This window comes from Petromyzon marinus, chromosome 43, assembly GCF_048934315.1.
Source record: "Petromyzon marinus isolate PM22_M1 ecotype Great Lakes invasive population chromosome 43, UKy_Petmar_22M1.pri1.0, whole genome shotgun sequence".
In the NCBI taxonomy this organism is placed as follows: domain Eukaryota; kingdom Metazoa; phylum Chordata; class Hyperoartia; order Petromyzontiformes; family Petromyzontidae; genus Petromyzon; species Petromyzon marinus.
In genome coordinates this window covers 5,850,688-5,866,630 of record NC_133709.1, presented here as the reverse complement: position 1 = coordinate 5,866,630, position 15,943 = coordinate 5,850,688, and positions in this window count along the sequence as shown.

Sequence of the window (15,943 nt, the reverse complement as noted above, 5' to 3'; positions counted from 1 at the left end):
AAGTGTAAATTATTGATTGTTACGTTCATTGTGCAGCCGCCCAGCGGGATCTGGAGTCGATTGATATGTATATGCTGTATTGAACAATAACAGACCGTCAAACGCTGTACATTTTAAGCAGAGCCTTTAACTATGTCTGCATTTCTTACTTTTCCCCAACCGCATTTTAAACGGCGTGTCGCAATCCGCACGAATCACGCATTCCTTCCCCATGCGCAGCATTACGGGAGCGCACAATATACTTGTTGCCATCGACGATGACATCATCCTCCGGCTCGAGACGCATCTGTCTCGCTGTTTGGCCACATTTGCAAGAATATCATGGACGCCACTCCACTGCGCCATCATCCATCCAGGTCAAGAGTGGAGTTCGACCGGCGCCCGTCCAAGGAACTCTCGTGGGGACACCGGCATAACCTTTGCACAGGATGAGGCCCTCTTTCTACAACGCGTCGCCGACGCGATGATGGTGAATGTCTGTCACGAGAAAGACGTGCGGTGGGTAACCTCAGACTGTAGTGAGTGGCACGTGTGAAATTACTGCGAGTATGGTAACAACACACAAGCTTGTAGCGTTTGCGAGATTCGTCAACCTGGGGATTCATCATCATTATCAGCAGCAGCTACTTCAAATGGTTAATCCACTGCTGGATGAAAACCTCATGCTAACTTGCCGCTGTCGCTACCTCTCACAATCCTGTGATATAACAGTTTGGGGCGCCGCGGTGATGAGGTCATCGTCTCCCTCGCCTGATTATTCAAGATGATTTGGCCACTACTCGTAATTTTCCACACGTGATAATATCGGCCACTTCGATAAGCTATCATCGTATGTGGGCCAGGTTGCCTCTGAGAAGGAACTAATAGCTCAGTGAGCTTTACTTGGTAAATCAAATAGCTTATGTTTGAGTGTACAGTAATAGGTTTACTATCAGCAGCAGTAGCTGCTGCACACGAGCTGATTCCATCGTAAGGGGTGGATATCTTCTCGATCGGACACATTCCATTCCTTGGGTGCCACATCCCCCTGGGGTATATTGGGAGATGGCTTGAAGTTGTTACAGCGGTGGGTTGAAGGTGATTAGTATTGTCTGACGTATCGTGCAATTGCCGATGTAAAACTGATTTTGATTACTAACCGATTTTGGTAACTGATATTCAGGGATGTTGTCAAATAATTATATACCGTATTTTATTATTACAATGAACCATTGGTGGAAAGTTCTCTCTCCAACTTATATCCACTATACCTCTTTGGCCTCTCCGTGTATTGTAAAGAAGAGTCATTGCTTAAAACTTCGCCTATTCTAAATATATCCTTTTTAAGGGGGTGTTATTGGGGAATATGTAGACGGTTTTTATTTTTGCTTTCGAAATAGAATAGAATAGAATCGGCCTTATGGACACCCCACTGATTTCTAACGATCAGCAGGCGACACATTACTGTGAACATTATGCGGATAGTGAAAGCTACGTTGGACAAAGCTCGCATATATTGTGTGTTCGGAGGGTGACACGTGTAGGGTTTGGGTTATGGTAAAGAATAATAGTAACGGCGCGACGGCGAGGGAATGGGACGCACAACTCGTGTGCTGGGTGGATTAATAAGCCACAGGAACGCGAGGGGTGGCCACGACTTGTCGAGGCTTTCATCCAGCAGTAGACTTGATCGTGTCCGAAGATTGTTCACGGAAATAAAAGTAGGAGCTTCGATAGTGACAACACCTCCTTAGAAACGGATTCAACTCGCACGCGAAACCGCACGAAATGTCGAGTCCAGCAGTCACATAATGTTCCTGCGGATTAAAGTGGCGAATCATTAAACACCGTCAGAGACTCGCACGTTAGTCAGGCTCGTTAAATGTGACTCGGAGCTATGGGCCGTTCTCACATTGTGTACATTTTCAGTCTCGCTCTGCGCCACGTAAAGTCCACGAGTTCACAGCGCGTGCCGCTTGAACGCAACGCAACATGAAATCCGCGAAAGCCGGCCCCCGCCAGTTTCACATTTCAATCGACCTATTTCAGTTTATTTATTTTTTGGTATAGCCCTGTGAGCCATTCGGCTCTTGAATCGGGTGCAACCACAACAAACAAAAAACACACGAACAAGAAAAACATCTTAAAGTGACTATGTGACTGTGCAAACAGAAAATCCATGGATAAAAAAAACAGCAAAATATTCCTGAAAAAAGCACCGTACACCAACGCTGTGTGCAAAAAATCCCAGTGTGATGCAAGTCAAACAACGATGTACGACATGATGAATACAAATGGATAAATATCGTAGAAAGGAGCGACGGAGGCGAGAGTTCAACAATGGAGGGTAGGTGGAGGGTAACTTCCGCGGATTTCCTCCGCCTTGTCGATCCTGTGGTTTGGAGCCATCATGACTCAGCGCTCGCTCCGCGTCTGTGCCTCGTCACGTCTGCATGGTCTCGGCACCCATCCCCCATCCCCCCTCACTGACCTACACCACCTCCCCCACCCCCATTGCCCCTGTTCTGCTGTGTCACAAACAAGGCTGAAAACATTCCACCCAAACCCCTCCTCCACCCTCTCCCCCCTTCTCATTCAGGCCTCGACCGCCAATGATTCGCACACGTGATACTTTCATCGATCCACCGCTGGATGATCCCCTCCCCACATGCCGCGCGCTCTTTTGGTGGACGCTTGGTTTGTTCCACACTTGAGCCTGCGCAACGCACGTGGGAGACGCTGCCGGTCTCGGTCCGCCGTGGCTTTTAAAGCGACGGCGCGGCTGCGGCGGTCGCGTCAGAAAGCGTCGCTGTACGGCGCAACGCGCGTGCACGGCGTGCCGCTGCGACGTGGTGGCCACACTACGTTCGTCGATCCACAAACGCGGTTCTCGGCTCAAACTCCTGGCCCCGCGTAGCCTCCGAGACGTTCGCTCCGTGCTTGTGCCAAGTCACATTGTGGGTTTTTTTTGTTTTCAACCACCACCACCCTTCCTCCTCCTCCCCCCCAGAAGGGCGTTCTGCTTGGTCACAAACAAGGCGATTACATTTCACCCCGTACTCCTACCACAGCCGCTCCCACCCACGACCCCGAGCCAACTCGCCCTCCGTATACGGAGCAACACGCCGCACTCGTGCATGTACGTTTGCGCTGTGTCGAACTTCTTTAGCGCCGTACGTAGCCCACCGCGCTAATCGGAGGTTGTTTTAATCGTTCCGAGTCAAGACCTCAAAGTCATCGTGCGGGTTGTTATGGGTCACGCAAATCGGCTCGGTGGCGCCCGTGCAGGCTCCGATGCCGATGTGGCTCACTGCTCACAGCACGCGAGTGCGGTGACATGTGCACCCAAGTGGGATACTAATTCATACCCGTAAACCCCTCGTCAGTGCCGACCTTATTACAGATCGATTCAGAGCTCATTGGTCATCCCGTGCCCCTTATCAATCTCAACGTTCATCCTACAAAGTCCCATCACAATGAAGAAACACAAAACGAATAGACACAATTTTATATTTTTTTATTGCCCGCGTTGAAACGGCTGCACGCCGCAATTGACCTGAAAACTAAATTTCCCTGTTACAAGAATACGGAACAGGAGGAATTCTCCACGGATCTGGCTGTCGCCTGATGAAGCTAGTTGTAATTACTGGCGAAACGTCGTACTCAGATTCTTGGTTCTTTCGGTCCTACGCTCAGGTTGTAAAATTGTTGTGGCATGGCTCTCCAACACACGTGCTGCACCAGTGACGAATTTCGCCGCGTTCTTTTTACGTGACAACCCCTTGCAAGTAGTTGGCTGTGCCGGGTGGTGGCGGCTTATAACGACACATTAATAATATATAAAAACGGGGTAAACCCGCATGGGTTGACACCGTCGGCAGCACGGTAGTGCGCTCATTTAATCGGGAATTGTCCCACGTGGCTCGCCCTTTCTGGCTGCTCGCCGTCGAACAAAGACGACAAAAGGCGGCGGTCACCGGAATCGCGCGGCGCTTTCAGATGCGCTTCTGCGGCCGTCTGGAACGCTCCTTCCTTTTTCGAGATTACGAAGCTACTGGAGCTACATGCTCTCTTAAGTCATCTCGATGGAAAACTCTATTCTTTAGAAGTGCTTTGGGTGTTTAGTTTGTTGTCCTTCACCCCGCAAAAACTCGCGACGAGCGCGGTTTGGCTACGTACGGTGCGAAAGGTGTTCGACGCACATACGCGCACATGTACGGCGCCATCACGGCAGAGCCTGTTCATCGTGGCGCGGTCAAGTTTGGACGATTGTAGACGGACGACGTAGACGCGGGAGCGTAGAAAAAGACACGTAAAGTGCATCAATGCATTGCTATTGCTGCTCTGCTACTCCGCACTACAAGGTTACGGTTGCCTAATTCTCGGGCTCAGGCTCTGCTTGGCTTCCGAGATCTGACGACATGATAGCGACACATACTGCGGAACAGTGATGCGTTCAGTTCACGCGCGAATCATGCTCCCAATTGTGCGGGTGAGTGCCATTACTATTGAAAGAAGCGCTAAAAAAAAAGACATCCCAGTCGAAGTTTTGTGCGTTACCCACCCTAGCCCAGTTCCCCTTCCCTCCCCCACAGCGCCTCGCCCCCACCGGACCCTCCCCCGCCCCTACACCCACCCGACCCCCCACCAGCCCCCCCCCTCCTCTCACTTCCCTTTCGCAGTCTCAACAACAAGTGCGCACGTGATTTCCTCCTCCCCCGTGCCCCTCCCCTCCCCCGCCTCCCTCCACCCCCACCACGCCATGTGTGTGTGTGTGCGCCAAGCTGCGCACGAATTTGCAAAGTCACGAGAAGAGTGGAGGGGGTTGAAGCCCAAGCTTAGCTGCCCTCGGAAACAAAGCACAACTGCCTCGGACAACCACGTGTAGTCATCGTAGCCCACAGTCTGATGTGGTGCCCCAGACTCACTGACCCTTTAAACTAACTAAAACAAAACTAGTTTATCTAGCAGGTAAAGTAGATCTGGCCACAAATGATAGCTCAACGAAGTGGCTGGCTTATCGCGTGGAACTGTATAGCAGAGACACAATACTCGAAACGCACTCACGATGATTCTAAACATGTGGAGGGAAAACCTCGAAGTAACCCGGAGACAGATCCACGCGGGGAGAGAGAGACACGCAAACTCCAAATCTACAGCAGCAGCAGCAGGCGTCAGGATCGGGATCGAACCCACGACCTCCTGTATACCAGGCGAGGTCGTCAACATCTCCTAGCCACCGTGATGATGATGCTGAGAGAGAGAGTGACACGCAAACTTCAAATATACAGCAGCAGGCGTCAGGGTAAGGATCGAACCCACGACCTCCTGTATACCAGGCGAGGTCGTCAACATCTCATAGCCACCGTGATGATGATGCTGAGAGAGAGAGAGAGTGACACGCAAACTTCAAATATACAGCAGCAGCAGGCGTCAGGATCGGGATCGAACCCACGACCTCCTATTATATTCGAACCCAAGACCTCCACGACCTCCTGTATACCAGGCGAGGTCGTCAACATCTCCTAGCCACCGTGATGATGATGAGAGAGAGAAACACGCAAACTCCAAATATACAGCAGCAGCAGCAGCAGGCGTCAGGATCGGGATCGAACCCACGACCTCCTGTATACCAGGCGAGGGAGATGGCATCTCCTAGCCACCGTGATGAGAGAGAGAGACACGCAAACTCCAAATATACAGCAGCAGGCGTCAGGGTAAGGATCGAACCCACGACCTCATGCATACCAGGCGAGGGAGATGACATCTCCTAGCCACCGTGATGAGAGAGAGAGACACGCAAATTCCAAATATACAGCAGCAGCAGCAGGCGTCAGGATCGGGATTGAACCCACGACCTCCTGTATACCAGGCGAGGGAGATGACATCTCGCAACTGCGGCGCCCTTAGGGGCCGCCCATAAATGACGTCACGCACCTAGGGGGGGGGTCAGACGTTTGTGACGAGGGGGGGGGGGTGAGAAATGTGACGTCACATCAAAATGCGCAACTTTAAATAAATATAGAATTGTTATAACAACACTAATTGTTATAACAACACTCCTACAACATCAGAGTGCAGCGCCACATTAAATACGCACTACAATGACAATAGTTTAAAGCGATTTGAAGCATGTTTTATTTTCAAAATGGAAATATGGTTTTGGGGGGGGGGGCAGAGCTTTGTGACGTCATATTTGAGGGGGGGGGTCTGGCTTTTTGTGACGCCGTGTGACGAGGGGAGGGGGGGGGGTAAAAATCGTCCAAAATCGCGTGACGTCATTTATGGACGGCCCCTAGTTCCATCTGCATCCCCTCTCTCTCTCTCTACCCCGTATATGTCTCCAAAAGAAAACCTGAGCTGACTTTATTGTATGGAACTCTTACCCACCCACACACGTTCGTACGGCACGTGCATATCGGCCGCGGTGGATCGCAGTCCGACATGCCTGGGCTCGATGATGAGCTCGTCCCCTACGCGAGCTGGCGGTGACACCATGGCCCAGCTTGTTTGCGGGTTCGAATCGGGCAGGCCGCCCTCTTATTAACCACATACATACGTATGTATGTTGTACTTCTTTCGCACCGTACGTGATCGGAGGTGCGGGGGAAGGACAGCAAACCTCAACACAAAAATACGTTCTAAAGTAATTAGTTTTTAATTTAAAAGTGCATTGGGGCCGTCCATAAATGACGTCACGCACCTGGAGGAGGGGGGGAGTCAGACATTTGTGACGATGTGTGACGAGGGGGGGGGTGGTGTTTGAGAAATGTGACGTCACGTCAAAATGCGCAACTTTAAATAAATATAGACAACACGTTCTACTTATATTCTTGGTTCTTTCGGTGAAGTCACGTAGAAGGGAAACAATAAAATAATAGGTGTGAGGATGATTGCTTGTGTTGCAGTCGAAACGTCGTGACAATTTTATTGTTTTATATTTTTATTATTTTATTGTTTCCCTTCTACGTGACTTTACCGAAACAACCAAGAATACGAATCCCTGCAGTGACGAAAGCTTTAAATCAAAACGTTCTACTTAATTAAATAGACTTTTTAATAAATGTTTTCTCCTACAACATCAAAGTACAGTGCCACATTAAATACGCACTTCAATGACAATAGTTTAAAGCAATTTAAGGCATGTTTTCTTTTTTTGGGGGGGTGGCAGAGCTTTGTGACGTCATATTTGTGGGGGGGGGGGTCTGACATTTTGTGACGTCGTGTGACGAAGGGGGGGGGCCCAAAACCGTCCAAAATCGCGTGACCTCATTTATGGACGGCCCCATAGCTCCAGTGATTTCCTAATATACGGTACAGTAAATACGCGCCAAATTCCAAACGCTTCCCAGCGGACATTAAACATCCCCTGGCGTCAATTCATTGATTGTGTGCCGAAAAATATTGATTTCGAAAAATAAACCTCGATTTGATCAATTTGTATTACACATATCGACATCGCGCCCCCCAGATACTATGCAACTACAGCAGACTTAAGTCTGTGAAACAAAGCGCCTCCCTTCATTCGTCTAAAAAAAAACGACAATGGTCCCGATAACAAACGTGCTAAGTTGTCATGATTCATTATTAATTTGAGAGACAGATTCCTGCGGCGACTGTGAAGCGCATCAATCACGCCTGGGGCAATCTAGACTGGGAGTTTTCGTGACTACAATGATCCATACTCGTTGGTTCTTTCGGTAAAGTCAGGTGGGTTAAAAAATAAAATAAAGTTAATCAAATCACGACGTTTCGGAAGCAACACGAGCCTCCGTCATCAGGTGGGATAGTCACAGCAAGAAGTAATTTGATTAACTTTATTTCATTTTTAACCTGCGTGACTTTACCGAAAGAACCAAATAGTACGCGTGGGGCAACGCAGTCGAACTGCCGTCTGGCCATCGACACTCAACGTCAATTCGTCAGCGCGCAACTATCCCCCTTGAACAGAGGCGTCCCGAGGGGTACGGGCGGCGAATCGAGGCGTTTGCCCCGGGTCTCGCACCCTATCTCGCCCCCCCGCCTATGGACGGCCCTGCGCTCAGATGGCTAAATAAGTACCCATTTGTTGCTTATCTCTGCAACGCGCCGTACGCGAGGAGGGATATACCACCACAAAAGTTTGTTGCTGTCCGCTTGGCGTGTTTTGTTGTTGGCCACTGGACCTGTGTTTAGCAACCCTAAAGGTAAATACATACCGTGTTACTGTTTAAAGCGAGATCGGGCTCTCGATTGTCAATTTGCAATGTGAGAAGTGCAGAACAAATTGACCTGCATGGAACCCGCACACAAGTTGCGTGCCAATATAATGACCTCTAACTGATCAGCAATAATTAGGTTAAATTCAAATTAAACATTCCTGCGGAGGGAGCTGGTAGGAACGTTGGGTTGCTCGGTCAATGGCCAGGGTCAACGGCGGCACCACGTGGTGTATTCCGCAAATATGCCCGACTGTGAGGGCGGGCACAAGCCGGCGTGAGTAGGTTAAACGTTGAGTTTTATAAGGACACCACGGAGTGACCAGCCCCTCCCCACCCAGCCCCACCCCTCCCAACCCCCCACTCAGCCCCACCCTCCCCACCCAGCCCCACCCCACCCTCCCCACCCTCCCCTCTCCACCTAAGCCCCACCCCTCCCATTTTTGGATGCACGACGGACGGACGGACACAATAATCCCCTGTGGGCTGGTGTAACCAGGAGGTTCCTACCAGCGTTAAACATTTACCAACATCTTTAGTGAAGGCTCAAAGGGCAGGTAGGTAATTCAACAATATTTCAATCGTGTGGCAAATTACTAATCTTTTGGCAGGCGGCACGCTTGGATTGGCGCAACCCTGCAAACGATTAATGCTGTATGATTGTGCTGACGAGGATCAGAGCTGTACAGTACAAAGTTTACACGAGATGAATCATTTTCCCAGACCGCGCGAGTCAACTTTGCGTGCATTTAGCTGTGTAAAGTCAGTGGAAAATATATCTCTAACCCAACATGCTCTCACATAGCAATGCGGTTAAATAACAACAGAGCGACATTGCCCATTCGATACGTTTAACTTAGACATTTTTCAATGAGGACCTCAACTCACCCAAGTCACTTTTGCAAACTAGACTATATTCTGGTCTATTTAGTTATCACCTTGTTAGAGAATTCACCTTCAACCGAGCTGCACAACCCCCTATGTATATTATGTAGGCATCATAAAGGGTCCACAATTTTGCATACTGCATACAGTGAGGGAAAAAAGTATTTGATCCCCTGCTGATTTTGTACGTTTGCCCACTGACAAAGAAATGATCAGTCTATAATTTTAATGGTAGGTTTATTTGACCATTGAGAGACAGAATAACAACAAAATCCAGAAAAACGCATGTCAAAAATTTTATAAATTGATTTGCATTTTAATGAGGGAAATAAGTATTTGACCCCTCTGCAAAACATGACTTAGTACTTGGTGGCAAAACCCTTGTTGGCAATCACAGAGGTCAGACGTTTCTTGTAGTTGGCCACCAGGTTTGCACACATCTCAGGAGGGATTTTGTCCCACTCCTCTTTGCAGATCTTCTCCAAGTCATTAAGGTTTCGAGGCTGACGTTTGGCAACTCGAACCTTCAGCTCCCTCCACAGATTTTCTATGGGATTAAGGTCTGGAGACTGGCTAGGCCACTCCAGGACCTTAATGTGCTTCTTCTTGAGCCACTCCTTTGTTGCCTTAGCCGTGTGTTTTGGGTCTTTGTCATGCAGGAATACCCATCCACGACCCATTTTCAATGCCCTGGCTGAGGGAAGGAGGTTCTCACCCAAGATTTGACGGTACATGGCCCCGTCCATCCTCCCTTTGATGCGGTGAAGTTGGCCTGTCCCCTTAGCAGAAAAACACCCCCAAAGCATAATGTTTCCACCTCCATGTTTGACGGTGGGGATGGTGTTCTTGGGGTCATAGGCAGCATTCCTCCTCCAAACACGGCGAGTTGAGTTGATGCAAAAGAGCTCAATTTTGGTCTTATCTGACTTATTACGTAATTAAGACTATAATAACATTCTAATGTGTGTTGTGACTAACTCAGAGACGATAAGAATTGTAGGCACTTATTTTATTTAACGAGCACCATCGGGATAATACACACCGTACCTGGGTACACAATATTACTGTTGCTAGCCTATACACAACACCACGTGGGTACACAATATTACTGTTGCTAGCCTATACACAACACCACGTGGGTACACACTATTACTGTTGCTAGCCTATACACAACACCGTCCGTGGGTACACAATATTACTGTTGCTAGCCTATACACAACACCACGTGGGTACATACTATTACTGTTGCTAGCCTATACACAACACCACGTGGGTACACACTATCACTGTTGCTAGCCTATAAACAACACGAACCGTCTAACGCTGACGTCGCTGAACGGAGACAGCCAACAACTATCCAGCAGCGCAATATCGAGTGAAGACGGCAGCGACGATGGCGACGACGAGATGGTAACGACGACGAGCTTGAACATCACAACGGGGATCCCACTTCCAGCGACAGCCCCGAGGTTCCCCACAGGGTTCCCTCTTAGGGGGGCGTGGCCGGGGCAGAGCGAGGCCACGCCCCCTCTCTGGAACCTACTAGCGGGTTCCCGAGGCTTCCTGATGGGCCCCCTCTCTGTGACCTTTCCCCGAGATGTCCCCCACTCGTGTCTATCGTGGCCTGCTGACGTGGGTGCTGTCATACACCGCAGTTACCCTTTTCTGCCAGCAGCCAGCGCTATGGCACTACGTATGTATGATGTCATAATTTTATATTTCAGAAGCTTTTAATGTGTACATTTTGTTCATAATTTAATGGTAAATGCAAGTTATGTGGGATCCAAGAGATGTGGTAGAGTACTTTCATCAATACCACAAGTACATTTGATGTCCCTATGAATGAGGGCCTCTGTCCTTATGAGTGACTCCCACGATTACCCCATTATTATTTTGCATATTATGCAGATATAATGTACCTCGCAACTCTCATAAAATGTCAATACTGATACACATTCTGTTAATCAATATGAGTTTGATGTAAATTAATCTGAAGTTCAAATGATTGTCCTAATTAGCACGATTAAAATACAAATAATCTGCAGTGGAGTGGAAGGGAGCTCATTGTATGAACATGATCCTTTCATCATAAAGTCCGATTCAAGTCTTAATAACTGTAATATATGGATTTCAAAAAAACTGACCCCAAAAAATGGCAAAAAACTTTAATTCGCTCACGTTGTGAAAATCTACTTTCACGCTGCATGTTGATATGAAGCATCCTTGTATTATAAGAATTCAAGTGTAAGTTAACTTGCTTGAAGTAGACGCACGCTTATTTTTCTCAAGTGATGATGTAACAAACTGACCACTGGCGACCTTGTTTTGTACGTTTAACTGAATGTTCCTTCATATAATTTTGCTGGCCAGAATGTGACGAAGCAAATGAGTGCTCATTTTCTCATATGTGACATATTACCCCAAATATGCTGCATTGTTTTATTTTTATATCCAACCAACCTCGCGATGTATTACGTGAACTAACGGCATCTTTTTACTCTCACGCAAATATATATAATTTTTTTTACTAAATCCAAGATTGGAGGAGATGAAGAGCTTATAATTGGAGAAACCCACACCCTACCCTTGGGGTTTTTAATGCTAAAACCTTCACACGAAATTTATTTGTATTGGCCACTCGGCCTGCATGTTGCGTTTTGGAAATGCTACACCTATCCACGTCAGCAGACCACGTCTCGTGGTTATCATTGACACGTGGTTACACATCAAAGCGTACGTGCACTCGCTCGCTTACATAACGATTCCCGTGCACATGATGATAATGGGAGCCAAAGAACAGGTTGTTACCGTATTATCACGACTACACCACACACTATTCCAACTGCATGGTAATTTAAGCTAAAGTTTATATTTTTTTTGGGGGGGGGGGGGAGGGGGTGTGCGTCTTATAATCCGGAGCGTCTTGTAATCAGAATACGGAACTAATGACAGCTAGTTTGCGTGAAGTTGTGACTTCAGCGATAAAAAAAAAACTAATTTGCCAAGCATACAACAATCAGAACTATAGCTGAAACATCCGATTGCTTAATGAATCTCATGCCCTACCGGTTATCGGTTTGATGACTCAACTAATCAGACAAAACGTAAATATTTGAGCCAAGTCTAAATTTCGGGTCTCACGTGTGTCATTGGATGGGAGGTGATGGACGGAGGCTTTGTGACGGAATTTGCATCGCCAGCCGCGTCACGCTGGGCGTGGTTTGTCGGGGGGGAGGGGGGGTTTCCCACCTTCAGGTTGGCAGGTTGTGATGGCGAGTAATCGACCACAGAAAAAGTAATCTACAACAATTTTAGTCAATATAATTAATTATGATGTATCCGTCTCAGCTCGAAACAATATTGGTAGTCGTCCAACAATAGCGAGCAGCTGTCACCATCCGCGTGGCACCTTATAACATCTTGAATGTATGCGCCCGATGATCTTGTCAGGTCTCGGAAGCTAAGCAGGATTTCAGCCTAGATAGTGGCTTAGATGGGCTATACCAGCATTACATCAGCAGAGAACGGTGCTTTAAAAAAATTCGTCGCATTGCTCAGCCCTTACTGACCAGCGTGGTGAGTCACGTATGTAGAAATAAAATCTAATTTAACTAAATAAAATTATATTGAAATAAATCACGACGTTTCGAACGCAACACAAGCGATCATCATCAGGTGTAAAACACATAGCGAGGGAACACATAGGGGAACATCACGCAAATAGATAAACGTTAAACTGCACGGAGGCAAATACAACAAGAAGATGAGAGACGTTAACTCAACAAATCTAAGAAAAATATTAAATTTTATTTTATTTCTACATACGTGACTTTACCGAAACAAAACAACGAGTATAGTAATTTCTTCAGTCACGAAAGCTCCAATTCTATATTCAGCGTGGTGAAGTATATTTTTCCTTGTACCTTCACACGCGACATGTCGATTGTGGGGATGTTTTGACCATACTTCACCCTTCTGGTATGTGTGAATTGGTGAAGGAGTGTGGGGAGGAAGGGGGGCGCCAAGACCGATTCAGGCGTCGCTCACCTTTTAGCCGTGGCCTGGAATCAAACTTCGATCGCCCGGCTTCATACATAAGAGTGCATGACACCTTATTACATCTACGTGTTATAATTAAAGTTATTGTTTAACGCTGTAACAGTGTATGAACCTTGTTTTACATTTCGCTTTTACTGGCGACATTTTAATCCACTTTGTAATGGATAGTCATGCAGAGAATCGTTTAGTAATGCACAAGCCAAGCCATCTCATTGTATTTCGCAAGCTATGACCAGCAAGAAGCACAGCATTTCTCAGTAAACAGGAAACTTGAATCATATTGTTCTATTATATCAACCTTTAATGTGGAACTCAGAAGTGCTCCACTTCCTTACAGAAAGAAAATGGCTCTTTGACCTCTTTCTAGAAAAGAGCCTCCAGAAACAATCGATCGATCAAACTGTATTGAATTTAGCACCCGTCACAAATACAATCGTCGCAGATCGCTTCACATGGCAAACATAACATGACATTATTAAATTATGAGATACACAAAATAGTAAAAAGTGTACAAAGTTCAATGTATGTCTACAAGGATCCCACTGACAATAATTGTGTGCAGATGGTCCATGCTGTCACGAGCATGCACAGTATAAATTCAGTTTCAGTTTTCAGTTTATTTCTTTTGGTATAGCCCTGTGAGCCCTTCGGCTCTTGAATCGGGTGCAATCACAACAAACAAAAAAACAAAAACACGAACAAGAAAAACATCTTAAAGTGACTATGTGACTGTGCAAACAGAAAATCCATGAAAAAAACCAGCAAAATATTCCTGAAAAAAGCACCGTACACCAACGCTGTGTGCAAAAAATCCCAGTGGGATGCAAGTCAAACAACAACAACCACAAGAAAACTTAGATTAAGGCAGTCAGTCTAACTCCATACTAGCGGTACTACAACAAAACAAACATGTCCAAACCAAAAAACGTTTTCGAAATCACCAACAAATAAAGCCATAATTGCAACGTAACAGTGATCACAGGGACAGTGACCGAATTTTTACAATAAACTACATAAATAACATGTAACACCAAATCCTAGAGCCATAGCTGGCTGCATGAGTTACTCCACAACAACAGAAGCATCAGTCGGAGTATCAAATTTTTCAATGCACCTTTAAGATCAGCACGCTATATCAAAATACAGACAATACTTTGCAGCGTCATCCGGAGCGAAATTTTTTATTTTATTTTACGCCAATGAATAGCAGTGGCAGCTAGGGGTGTACAACTCCTCTAGAGTAGTCTAGAGTAGTTTTCAGAGAAGATCTCATTTAGGTTAAGGTGCAAGGGGCCGTCCATAAATGACGTCACGCACCTGGGGGGGGGGGGGGTCAGACATTTGTGACGATGTGTTACGGGGGGGGTTGAGAAATGTGACGTCACATCAAAATGCGCAACTTTAAATAAACATAGACAACACGTTCTACTTAATTAGACTTTTTAATAAAAGTTTTCTCCTACAACTTAAGAGTGCAGCGCCACATTAAATACACACTGCAATGACAATAGTTTAAAGCGATTTGAAGCATTTTTTTATTATTTTGGGGGGGGGCAGAGCTTTGTGACGTCATATTTGAGGGGGGGTCTGACTTTTTGTGACGCCGTGTGACGAGGGGGGGGGGTCAAAAATCGTCCAAACTTACGTGACGTCATTTATGGACGGCCCCAAACCCTGAAAATGCGTGCTCAAGCCACTGCTTCCACAAGGGCCTCCAACACAGGGACCTCCAGAAACCCAACTATTTGCAATGTATTTGGCCTACTCTTCCACTCCGAGCAGACGTCTTGGAAGACATAGGAGTACCCACAATTTACCCCCACCGCACATTTACGGGCAGTCCTCGGCTTACGAACCTAATTAGTCCCTGAGTCAAACGGTTCGTAAGTCGGAACACAATAATGCCCATACGGTCAGCGTTATGAAATGTGATGGTTCAACAAAAAAGGGAAGCCGTTGTTAAACTCATCACATCTCGCGGAGGACAGCTCCTCCGAACAAAATAATTCGGTGGTTCAGTTTCCAAGTGCAAGTCTGCGGTTTAAGTCAATGTTATTAGTTATATATATTTTTAATGGAAACTGGTTTGTAAGTACAGGTCGGGCCTTCCAAAGTGGAGGGCAGTCTTTATACTGCTGTATTGGCAGAGCTGGTGGCAAGGGATCCAAGAGCATATTTAAAAACAACCTGCACCATTGTTCCAAATGCCACCACCGGGGGGATCAAACCGTGCGACTTCTGCATTGCAAGTCAAGGTTTGAGGCCATCCATTTAGTGCGTACGCATAAATGGATGTGGGGGATTAACCCAAACGCGTACGCTTGCGTATGGTGGGGGGGGGTCTACTGACAATGTGCGTACGCATAGGAAACGGGGGGGGGGGGTGAAGCCTCGATAATTTGTCTACATTGCCATTAAAATGAGTTAGATAGTCCGGCGGTGGACTATCTGTTTGCTTAAACACGTTAATATTATTAATCCTTCATCGTTTCTGCGTAAGGATTAAATATCGGCCGTTCTATAGGATTGCTTGTGTTGCCATCGAAACATCGTATGGTATTATTTAATTTATTATTTTCTCTTTCTACGTGACTTTACCGAAAGAACCAAAGACTAATTCCATCTAGCACTGTCGAACTAATTATTTCTGATTTTAAGAAATATAGCTGCAGCCCACTGGTAACACCCTCTCGCCAACTCTAGTATCCGCCGTTCATTGTAATGGTATGATCATGAACGCCCTCGCTATTGCGAACCCTCGTTCGTGCCGTAATCCGATCAAGAGTTCTCTTATGCGTCTCCCCCGCCCCACCCCGCAATGC